The sequence below is a fragment of the Lynx canadensis genome, chromosome A1 (assembly GCF_007474595.2).
Source record: "Lynx canadensis isolate LIC74 chromosome A1, mLynCan4.pri.v2, whole genome shotgun sequence".
Lineage (NCBI taxonomy): Eukaryota > Metazoa > Chordata > Mammalia > Carnivora > Felidae > Lynx > Lynx canadensis.
This window is the reverse complement of record NC_044303.2, coordinates 226,235,853-226,248,411: the sequence shown is the minus strand read 5'-3', so window position 1 is coordinate 226,248,411 and position 12,559 is coordinate 226,235,853. Positions and strand designations below refer to the sequence as shown.

The window sequence follows — 12,559 nt, the reverse complement described above, 5'->3', positions numbered from 1 at the left end:
CGCGGGGTGTGGTAGTTGGGGGGGGGCGCGGCAAAGGAGAGGAGGGTAGGGTAGGGTGAGGGAGGTGGGGAGGGAGTGGGAAGCCCGCGTGCAGGGCAGATGGAGACTGGCAGGAGGGACAGCGGGATGGAGGGGAGGAGAAGGGGAAAGGGGACCACCGGGACGCGGGGAGGGGACGGGGTGGAGGGGAGGTGAGGGGAGGCGGGCGGGGCCCGGGATGGAGGGGAAGGGAGGGGAGGGAGGCGGGCGGGGTACGCGGGAGGAGGGAGGCTGGGCGGGCGGACGCGCCGGGGGAGGGCGCTGGGCAGGAAGGGGAGGGGGAGCGCGAGCGCGAGAAATGCAGAGGCTGCAGCGGCGGCGGCGGCGGCAGTAGCGGCAGCGGCGACGGCGGCGGCGGCAGCGCTCCAACTCGCTCCTCGCTCCGGGCTCCGCCGTCGAGCCGGGGAGAGAGCCTCCGCCAGCGGCCAGGCACCGGCCGGACGACGCCTGCGACCCGGGCCCCTCGGCGGCACCGCGCTCACCCAGGGCCGGCACAGGCACCCAGAGCCGGTAAGGAGGCGCGCCCCGGCGGCCCCGCCGCCCCCGCGGACCCGGGGCGCCGGCAGCCCGGGGGCCTCCGTTCGCCCCCGCCCCACCTCGAGGCCCTTTGTTCTCTCGGCGCCGCGGCCGGGGGCGTGGGGCGCCGCGGGCCTCGTTAGACGGCGCCCAGCGCGGGGGACCCTCCGCGAGGTTCCCGTCGCACTTCGGGGATGTGGGGTGATGGGGGGGCCCCCCGAAGTGGGTGGCTTCAGCCTCTCGCGGGGTGGGAAGGTGCGGGGGTGGCGAGTCTGGTAGACGGGAGATGCGGGGTGGGTAGCGAGCGGGAGCCAGCTGCTCGTGAAGGAGGAAATTGCCGAATGGGAAACCCTTTAAACGCACCGAGTCCCGAGGAGACGGTTTTGTGGGGCGGAAGGGAGCGTATCTGTCATCGGAACCAGTCGCAGCCCGGGAGGGAGCGCTGGGAGAGAGGGGCGCAGCAGCGAGAGATGGAGGGTGGGGGTGGGGTGGGGCGGGAGTAGGGGGAGAAAGAACACGGGGATCTGGTGTGATCCCAAGGAAGGAGGTGGCTCTTTGGTTCAGCAAATGGGTTTCCTTGACCCCGGGGGACTCCTGAATCCTGGCCTGCGGTGGCCAAGGAATGCGAGGTTCACACGACAACGTGCCCGCCGAAGCACCTCTGAGCGGATCAAAGCCTCCCCCCCCCCCCCCCCGCCTCGGACGTGGCCGAACTGCCTTCCCGCTAACCTGTGGGCCATCTCGGAGCATTTTATTTTTTTGCGAGGCTTCGGTGCAGAGATGCCCGGGGCGCCTCGCCTCCACCCTCGCGGCCCGGGCCGGGAGAGTGTGAGCGCGGACCTGACAGCGCGCGGTCCCCCCACGGCCCGGCTCCGCTGTGAGCCAAGGTTTGGGGTTCAGCAGGTCTTGCCGAAAGCGCTAACGCTGAAACCCGACGCCCGGTTCCTGTCTCCGTCCCCACGCCCCCCCTCCCCCTCCCCCGACAAATAAAAAAAAAAATGCGGAGTCCCTGGATGCGACCGCACACACAGCGCGCGGCTACAAACCGCATTCTTTCATGAATATTCATCGAATGCTCGGCTGAGCTCCTTATCTGCTTCCCCAGAGACATTTCCGCCTTGAAACGAACTCCTTGGACAGCCTGTGCCTGTGTAATTTTCACCCTGCTGAAATCAGCACAGCGCTCAGGGGTGCAATTTTAGTGCCTTTGAACGGGGTTGACACACCTCGATCTCCCTCGAGGCCACTACCTCGCGGGTTAAAATCCAACAGTAGCATCGAGGTGGTCGTTTTGCTGTAGGGGTGTGGATCGGCCTCCCCGGGATTCCAGCCAGGGCTAGCAGATCCTTGGTACTGCGGGCAAAATGAATGAATCGGGACTGTAATTACCTATTCCTTTGTCTTGGCCTCGCGCATGCGCCGGAGAGCAGGGTGTGGAGGGCCCCGGCAGCCCCATCTGATCTCTCCATCACCCACCCACCCACTCCCTTCCGAAGCCGAGGAACAAAGGCGTTTGCCCTAAATGTTGCGTGAAATCCTTGGACCCAAATGACAGTTTTTCTTTTATCCCCTCTGTGTGTATGTTTCTTCTTTTCCAGGTTATCTTTCATCTTTTGCTTTCTTAGCGATCTCAGTTGACGAAAAGTAAAGATTATCCTTGGTGATGAGAGCAAACTGTGGATTAAATATTTTAATGACCGAATACTGCTCTTTTCCTTTCTAGTACTGTCCATTGTTCTCTTTTCTGCAACATATTGCACCGCAGTGATGGTGGCCCTCGATTTGCATCAATTAACCATTTGACAGATTTTTGCTCCTGGTCCTTTCATTAAGGGACATTGGCCTCAAAACTAACAGTGGCTATCTGCCCCTAGTGTCACTACTTGGGAGAAATTAAGACATTCTGGCGTTTATAGGAACAAGATGGCCTACAAAACCCAAGGCAGAGAAAATGGTTACCTTGTCAGAATCCTAACCCTGTGTTTTCTCTTGATTCCTGCCTCATTGTTTTACTAGGGACCCCAAAAGGCCAACCCCACAGAGATGCAGATCACTGATAGGGCAGGAAGAAGGAAGAAGGCTACTGGGGCTGCAGGGGTGAAGATGGTCGATTGAATTCATAATGCTTCCTTTTTTTTTTTTTTTTTTTTTTTTGGTCAATTTCCAGCAGAAGCCATGATACATATACCTTTGGTGCCGATTTTCTTAACAATGATGTAACAACCAGATTATGGTCATTTAGATTTCTTTTTGGGCTTCTTTATTCTACCATCCAAAAAGTGACTTATGGATATAAAATAGCTAAATACTGTATTTTCGCAATAGCCCGTTATACTTAAAAGAATTTATGTTTAAGTATTCTTAGTACACCCTGATAGGACAGCATGTGGCAGGAAAATGGAAGTCTTCTCTTTTGTTCCTTTTAATAAAAGGATATTGATATTGACCACGTTTAATAGATGAGGGTGTGTACTTGATAGGGCTGGTACTGTCTCTAGTCTTTAGTATTGAGCAGCTTATTATGGTTTAGAGGGCTATCTTTTTTTTTTTTTTCTTCCTTTTCTTTTTTCCTTAAGGTTATGCTTTTGAGGGAGAGGTGAGTTAGAATACAGATGGGATTTGATAGCAAGTGTATTCCAGTATGCCCCCAATTCAGTGAGTCATGGGTTTTCCAGTGAGATCATTTTTAAGCTGAATTTGAAAAAATAATCAGTTACCTTATTCTTTTATCCGGCTAGTTTTTTTGACAGTCCTTAGCAGGTGGAGAAAAGGAGCTAATGGGCCTTTGGACAAAATGCGCCAACAATAACCATAGCAGACAGTGGCATTTTTGTCTTTAACTTTGCTCATCCTCTCATTATGGCATGCTGGGGAGAACCTTCTCTCCTGCTGGGTCACCCTAATTTGAATGTCCACTGCGAGAGCCCTGAGGGCTTCCACTCTGTCCTTGGAGGCATCTTTCTAATCTTACTGGATTTGCTAGAACAAACCATGTTATAGTCTAAGATGTGATGTGTTCTCTTTGGCTTTTGTGTTTTTGAAAACAAATTCACATTAAGAACAATTTAAAAACCATTTTTATTCCACAGTCACGATAAGTAGAGTATGAAAAACTCACTACGTTTGGGGGAGATTTGGTCACTGTAAAATGGATGCCTGTGTTATTCACTGTCGTTTTGCAAAAACTTGCAAAATCCAAACCTAATTTTTAAAGCAATTGCGGTGTCCTGTATATGCACATGTGTATATGCATATACACACACACACATATACACATATGTATATATATGTACGCGTGCTATAAAATAAAATCTTATTAAATGAAACTAAACTAGTTTAGTTATTGTACAGTGCTTCATACTGACGTTTGGAAAATGATCCATTTTTGGTCTTTCTAAATACGTAGGTGAAAGGGGGAGCCTAGCTAGTGTCTGAAGAAGCCCATTCCCAGTGCCTAGCAGGGTAAAACCAATGAATTGAATTGAACATCTTAAATTGAGATGTTCATTTACAGGCTTACGAACTCACATGGAGCATTAGTGAACATTAAAAGTTGTAATAAACAATGCTTACTAAATAAAGGATTTGTAAACTTGTTCTGGCTTCTTTTTCTGATCTCTTGTACAATTTGGTTTTGAAAAACATCCCCCAAAGGCCTGTCAACTATTGTGTGTCAGAAGTAATTGCTTTTGGTGTCTGGTTCTGTTGAAAGAAATGCTCTGATTCGCTTGGGCCTTCCTCTTTCTTCCATGTAGCTGACCTGCTCATTTTACACTTTCTTTATCAAAAGGTTAACATCTTCTTCATGATCGTTTTAGCTGGTGAACTGGAAGCCAGGTAACTGCTAAGGGAACACTGAGTGTATAGACAAGTTGAAGTTCTTGGGAAATTGGGTGCAGAATCTCTCATCAAGTTTTCTCGACTCAACTGGATCCTTTCCATTTATCCCAGTTCTTTAGATAACCCCATACAACGTGAACTTTACTCTTTGGCTTAATTATGGTAGATACATAATCAGGAGATAGCTTTGAGGTTGTGAATAGTCACAATTGTTAGTTATTTATTTATTTATTTATTTATTTATTTATTAAGAGAAAATAGTGCATTTGGGGGAGGCTTCCTAAGACACAGCGGAAAGTAACTGGGTTTGAAAAATCTCTAGACACTGGTTAAACCACTGTGGGCAAATTATTCAAGCCTCTCTGAATTTCACTTTCTTCAATTGTAAAATTGGGATGATAATTCTTATTTTTCTTGCCACAATAAGGACCACACGTAAGTCTAAAAAGCGCACAGGCACGGTGGCTGGCTCTTTGTGGCTTCTTGACCTCTCAGTCTGCAGTTGCAACACAGTCCATGTGATTGACATCCCTAATTAATTTCTGTATATTGAGCTGTATTTTTGTTCCGTGCTGATTAATCAAGACCTGAGGGGTTCAGTGTATTCAGTTAGAAATTGGATATTTCAATTTCAAAGTTGCTCAAATATCGTAATTCCCAACTACTGTCTTCATACATGTACATATTTGAGATTTAATGAGACCCTGGGAATTTGCCCCAAAGTGGATTGAATTAAGCCAGGGTAGCCACACTCATTGAATTTCCCATAGTTGCTTATATAACTCAAGAGGTGGCATTTAAATTCTTTTGAGAAAATAGAGGGGTAGTTCTAAAACCCACGGAAGCTCCCAGCCAGCCAAAGGAAGTTTTTTTGCTAAATACCATTCCCTACACCACTATTAAAGACAGACATCTAGGTAAGTGTCCTATGAGAAGATTGTCCAGCGAACCTTATCAAGAGTAAGAGGTGACCACATAGAATCAAATTCTTACCAGGATACAGTTAAAGTGTAAATATGAGAAGACACAAGCCTTGACATTGATTAAACCGCATTCTGTCTTTCCCTCTGGAAGTCGGGAATGGGGTGGCATGGACAGAGAGACTCATAGTGCCTTTTCCTTCTTCTGCAACCTGAGAACTTAAATAGCTTTAAAAATCAGGCTTTCCAAAGGCAGTAGAGAGTTTTTTGACGTGCCAAGGCCGTTGGTGAGGGGAGGTTTGCAAGTGGGCAGGTTTCAAAGTCTAGGAATAAATTCCTGAAAGCTTTAGAGATTTAGAAATAGAAACCATCTGCAAGCACAAACAGGGGCCCAGGGCATAAGGAAACCTCTCAAGATAATAGAGAAAAATGGTGTTTAGTGGGGCAGGCAAAGCATTTACGCAGTATTTCCTTCTTATCACTTAAACATTTTGTGAACTTGTTTCTGAATTGACTTTTTCCCTTCATTTTAGAGAGGACTGGGTTTCATTGGTGTGTTTTTTAAACTTCTCTTTGAAATAAATAGATTTCAGCCATTGTTTGTACCTTGTGTAGGGACTGTGGTATTTAGAAAAGCATGATTTGGAGGGCTAGGTGTGGTAGAATTGGACTTCGGGGCCAGATTCCCTGGCTGAAGAATCTTGTCTCAACCGTTTTACGAGCTGTGTGGCCTTTGGCAAATTGCTTCGCTTCTGTGCCTCAATCTCTAAAATGGGGATTACATCTAGAGTTTTTGTAAGGATTAAGTGAAATTGTCAGACACTTACAACACGGCCTCACATATTCTGCATGTCTTTTTTTAAAATCCGTTTTATTTATTTATTTAGATAGCACGAGTCGGGGAGGAAGGCAGTGAGAGAGAGAGAGAGAGAGACAGAGAGAGAGAATCTCAAGCAGTCTCCATACTGTCATTGCACAGCCCCAGCGTGGCTCGAACTCAGGAACTGTGAGGTCATGACCTGCGCTGAAATCAAGAGTCGGGCACTTAACCAACTCAGCCACCGACGCGCTTCTGCAAGTCTTTGTAAAGCACATTCACCATAAAGTGGTGAAAGAACCAGCTTTCTTTACTTCATGCTCTGTGTCAGCGACTTACACGCTTGTTTCAAAGAGGCCATCATCGCAAAACAAGCTGACGGTGGCGCCTTGGACAGGAGTTGGTAGAACACAGAACTACGTGGTTTAGAAACATCCTCCAGGTATAGCTATGATACCTTGAACATGTTGCCAGGACGCTTAACTGGTTTCAAAAGCCCAGAGTGGGTAAATCAGCACAACCCCAGCCTCCACAACTGGTATTAAAATGGGGGGGGGGGGGGAGAAAGTCCTTGGGATTTCAGAGACCTTCAAAGAAAGGCTTACTGTTTAGATATGTTCAGATCAGGGCAAAACTGTATCACCTGGGGAATAGACATAATTCATTCAGATTCCTGAAAGCACGCGGTTTTGTTGTGTCCTGAATCAAGACGCCTTCGTTTGCAGTTGAAAGGAGCGTCTTAATCATTGGTACTAAGATTAGTATAAACCAATCTCGATATTTAAAATTCTAAGGTATACACTTAACCACATCCCCACCACCCCGTTGCCAGGAGTAAAACCGAAGCTTCAATTATGCGGGACTGTAAAGGTATTGTTACCTGTTGACTGAATTATGTAATTATCCCCGTAGACACCTTAGTCAGCCTGGCTTCTTAAAAACAAAAAAGGAAGTTCTTTGGAGTTTCAGATATTTGGGTTTGAGGGGTCGGTCCTAGATTCAGTTTGAACCTTTTAGGCATTTAATTCAAAGATCTGCCCAAGGTGATTTGTGTTTTACCTTCTGGAGACTGAGTTTTGCTGTTGGGTGAAGGTAAAGTCATTTCCATTTTGGTTAAATCCTTTTCTAAATAGCTTTTTTTTTTTTTTTTTTTTTTTTTTTTTAACAGCTTTTTGAACCTTACGGATTTAGGAGGGAAATTATATTTTACTTTACCAAGAGGTTTTGGATATGGGTGTTGTAGCTTTTGAAAACTTGCCTCTGTGAAGTCTTGTTTTGATTTGTTTTGGTTTAATCTAGAGACGCTACAGGATGAGATTGGACACTTGTGAATATTTCTTGTACATCCTACACTCTAACTGAATTTTATCCCCTCAAACAAACTGTAGGATGCATTTTGCCTATGAATAAATGAAAAATGGAGGGTTGAATAATACACATAAGATTGCAGAGCTAGGGACGCCTGGGTGGCTCAGTCGGTTGAACACCCGATTTTCGGTGCCGGTCGTATGTCACAGTTCATGAGTTCGAGCCCTGAATAGGGCTCTCTGCTGTCAGTGCGGGGCCCGCTTCGGATCCTCTGTCCCCCTCTCTCCCCTCTCTCCCACTCATGCTCTCTCTCAAAAATAAATAAACATTAAAAAAGAGAAAAGATTGTAGAGCTAATAGGAAGTCCTATATTCCAGATCCATGTCTGATGGCCCTGTTCTGTCCAGCACTACACTGTATTTCCCATAAGCCTTGGCCATTTTATCTTATGTCCAATGGACATGGGATAACATGGGTAGCCTTCTAACATATTAAGATCTTCAGTGTTCATACAGAGAGAGTTGTACTAAGTTCTTCAATGAAAAGTTGCTTATCATAGAGATACAATGTGGAATAAATGTTTTAATCAGTAATACCTTAAGCGACCTATAGATTAGAAGTGCTTCTTATCCTAGTGAATATGGACTGATATCCTCAAGCCATCCTTTTCGAGGGGGTGGGGAAGGGGGAGGAGGGGGGAGGAGGGGGAGGGGGATGGCAACTACCCCTAATGAGGACTCTGAATGAATGTGGCTTTGGTTGGCCCCTTCACTTTCCTCCTTGCACTTCACAAGTGAAAGTAATCACTCAGATGCCTTACCTGTAATCCTACCTTCGTGGTACTAATCAGCGATGCTACTCGACCCCCTTCCTGCTATGTTGTTGGTTGCCTGATTAGAGACAAACTAAAGTCCTAACGTTGCCAACCCATTTTCGTTCTGCCTCCAGGCAGGATTCATTTACAGAAAATTGGTGGCTGCTTTTAAATACCATCCTAACCACAACCTCAGTCTTCTGTAAATAACTTGTGTCATTCCAACAGAAGGTTTGAAAGCTCATGACCAAAAACACTTATTTTGGAACTCGAGAGGATCTTAGAAAAGTCAGTGGCTTACTCAAGGTCTCATGAGCTGGTTAGTGGCTGAGTGGAAAACCAGGTTATTTCCCAATAAAGCCTCACTCCTGCCGCCTCTCCCTTGTGTGGAATTGAGTCAAACTCTTACTCAATGTCTGCAACTTAAATTCCTGCCATTCTTTTAACCTGGTACCATTTTGTGAAAATGTACTCTGCATCCTGTATGTCTCTCGCTGCTGCCCTCTCTCCCCTCCTCTGCAGAAGGAACCTCTTCCGCCTTCGACAGACCACGTGAGCCCCTTGTCTTCAGGTACCACCTGCTTTCTCTACGTGCCATCTTTCCCCCTCAACTTCTCTCTCTTCTTGCATTATAGGACGTGACTTCCTTCACATGCCAAAGCATTTATGGCATGCATTAAAATAACTTTACTCATAAAATGAAATGTTGGTGTCGTATCTGCGTTTTCCTCCTGAAATGAGCAGTGGTGCAGGGTTGGGGGTATTTTGTTTCCTTTGAGAAGAAATCCAGTTGGCTCTGCACTAATTTGGGGGCTGCAGAGTGAGTGGAACAGTCAAGCAAGACTCACTCAGGAGTCTCTTGGAAGCTCCAGTGAGCAGTGCTGTAGAGAACGGATGGACAGCAGCCTTCGTGCTGATTACTAGTGTTATCTGGCTTATTGGTTTGAGAGCTGCATAAAGCAGGAGGTTTCATCTTTTTTCTTTACAATCGCCATTAACAGTGTTTGGGCCGATTTAGAGGATTTCAAAGCGCGGCAAGTTTCTGCAGCAGTCATTAAAAGTGGAATGTAATTAAGTACTGAGGTTGTGAAAACACTTTGGCCAGACTTGAAAACTTATTTGAGCAGTGTAAATGCTGTATGTGCGTTTGCACGCGGAGAAGCCGGTGAGCTTAGTTTTGGCGAGATACGGTTTTCATTTCATATTTAAAGTGATCTATTTGGACATTTCAGTAAGTGGAGAATGAGTCTGATGAGTTTATATTTCTCCAGGGAAGCCTGCAGTAAATAAGTGACTTCACAGTTTTTAGACGGCTTTTAATTCTTATAGTCCTGTAGGTCAGAAACCTGGTCCTCAAATAAATCCAAATTAAAATTTCTTCTTGAAGGTTATGAAGAGATAGATGGTAGAGAACAGCCTTTCCTGGTTGAGCTTTCTAAATTACAAGTTTCCTGGATTGCTTGGCAAAGTGATTTTGATTACCTGTTGACAGGTCTTTAAACCACCATTACCACAGAGACTAATTCAACAGCCAAGTTAAGCGGTAACAAATCTAATTGGGGGAAATAATGTATCAAAAAGGAAAGCAACAGCAACCAGGTAGCAACTGTAAGAACATCACTATTTCTTAAGGATATTTAGAAGAAAGGTCTCGTGTCTTTGTACTGTCATAAGCTTCTCTGAGCTTGTCCTGAAAACAGTAGGGGCTGGAGGAATGTTTGCTGTCTTTGACCTTTACCTATGTTCTCAGCTGTGTCAGTACAGAATAACAGCGTCTGTATTTGTCTCAGGCATATTTGAGATGATTCCGGGAAAGAACAATCTAGAGAAATCCGTGATCTGTAGGTGGGAAGGGGGGAGATCACTTTATTTCCTCCTTTATCCTGTATTTATTTCCTCAGGAAGGTAGGATAAGGTGATGTGACCACTTGGGAATTTACTAAAGACATAATATGGTTAAGTAAGGTGGTCTGAAATCTCTGAATGACTCATTTTCCTGAGGAAAAAAAGAAAGAATCTCAGCAGTTGGTGGTGACAATAGCTCCTGGGGCTTCTTGTGATCACCTAACCCCAGTGAATAACACCCTGTTGACTGGAGGTTTACTGTAGCACCCAGGGTTTCCTCAGTAACCCTGGTGATCTTTTGTTGAGACCTCAAGACTTGAATTCCCAGGGCTCACCCAACTGGACTTTGGAAACCTCGTTCTAGAATTTCCAGTGTTTGGTTTTCAGACAAATAGTAACAGGTGTTTGTAGCAATATTCACCACCAGGTTGTTAATACGTGATTAGGAATGGTTTCCCAGGTGTGTGTTTCTTCATGTGACTCACATCTGAATGTTCTTCTTCTCCCTCATCCAATCTAATGGCTGACTAATGAACGGAAAGTCTCATTGAAGGTCTCGTGGGTGCAAGAGTCAAAAACATTAATGGCTCGCTCCATTCCCTTTCACCCTTTTGATTCTAACTAGTTTTGTTTCCACCAGGCAGAGAGCTTAGGTTTGATTTCATCTGTCCTAACGTCTCCTGGGTGGGTGGTCATCTTAGGAGACCCCAACTGGCCACCACGAAGAGAGAAGTAACTATACAGTGGAATTATAACCCATGATTTCACTAAGGTAGGAGTGGTAGGTTTAAGTGGAATAAACTCAGTGGGAAAAGAGTTCTCTTGAATATTGCTAAGATCTTACATTCAACTTTCTACTAATTCTGGGTGCAGGGGATGTAACAAAAGGTGATGTTTTTAAAAAAAAGTGTATCTAAATGTCAGTAGGCTTCACATTGCCCCCCCTCAGTCACCGAAACAACCCTGTTGATGAGCCCTTCCTGCTTACAAACTATCACTTTGGTGCACTTTGAACTTTAGTGCAACGAATAGTAACACAGTCTCGGACTGTATCCTTGCTTCTAGCAACAAATACTACAACAGGGTTAAGGAGAACAGGTAATCGTTCAAGGGAGCGGTTGGCCAATTAGGACAAATGGACTCGTGCCTCCCCTTTAACTTGCCTTCTTCAGTCCAGGAGCTACTATTTGCAGTCCCCTTGCCTGTATTGATCCCCATTGGCTGGGCTTTCTGCCTAGTGAGGTAGCCAAGAATCTCAGATAAAGGGCAAAGGAGTCCAGAATGATGTAATATTGCAAAAAATGTTGCTGCTGTTTCTAAGGGGAGTCAAAAAAGCTCAAGCCAGTTTTGAGCAGGGCATGATTCCTATTGGAAGAGGGTGTAACCTGGGGGAGATAGATCTGTAAAACCCAACCCAAACCCTTAGGGCATTTAGACAGTGTTCGCATTAGCTGCACGGAGCGTGGCAAACCCAGCAGGCCCTGGCATGTTAGCCACTGTTTGCATAGTTTACCTGGCAGAGAAATGACCCAACTGCTGACACAAATGTTTTAGAACACCGGAAGGCACAGTGGTCAGTGCGAGGTTTAATTGGCATTTGCATCTAAATCTGATTCTGAGAACATATCGAACTATCTCCCTACCTAGTTAAACAGTCCAATCTTGAGGGCGTGGGGGTGGCATTTGTGGGCAGTGGCGTTAACTTGTTAAATCTTGAAGTTTGTAAAATGCTTCCGAAAAGGAGGCGATGACTATACTTGGAGTTTTTGTACGGTCGTTTGGCAGCCATGTTTCTGGTTGGAGAGAGGGGAACACCACTCCCTTCTGTTTCTAGGAGCGTCTGGATTCCCCTTGTACAAAAAGTACGCGAAACTGTCTTGTAGGTCAACAGTCAATGACCTCTTGTCATTGAGCCCCGCTGCTTCCTCCTAGTGTTGGGGGGAGGGAAATAGTGCACGAGAGGAGGAAGAGAAGGGACAGGACAGGTGGGGAAACAAATATGTAGTAATAGAAGCGGTGGAAGACACCAATGCCTTGTTCCCGTCTTGGTCTGCTCGGGCTGCCATTACACAATACCACAGACTACATGGCTTTCACAACAGAAATTGATTTTCTCGTAACTATGGAGGCTCGAAGGATAAGACCAAGGTGTTGGCATGTTTGGTTACTTCTGAAGTCTCTCCTTGGCTTGCAGATAGCCAGCCACCTTCTTGCTGTGTCCTCATGTGGTCTCGTATCTGTGCACACAGCCATCCCTGACGTCTCTTCCTGATCTGTAAGCACAAGGTCCACCCTAATGGCCTCATTTTCATATAATGACCCCTTTAAGGGCCCCGTCTCCGAACATAGTCACATTTTCAGGTACTGGAGGTTAGGGCTTCAACGTGTGCATTTTGTGGGAACACAACTCAACCCCTAACAACTCATGCTTGATATTAGGAAAGGTGGTTTATAGTGAAC

At 45.9% G+C, this 12,559-nt stretch overlaps 1 protein-coding gene across 1 annotated transcript in view; it reads left to right on the top strand.

Annotated features, from left to right (window-relative positions):
• The first annotated feature begins 360 nt into the window (after positions 1-360).
• BASP1 (brain abundant membrane attached signal protein 1) overlaps positions 361-12,559 on the top strand; it is a 55,976-nt gene continuing 43,777 nt past the window's right edge. Inside the window, exon 1 of the mRNA XM_030332207.1 lies at positions 361-549. The gene's annotated coding sequence lies outside the window, so the exon portion shown is untranslated. The remainder of the gene's footprint in view (positions 550-12,559) is intronic.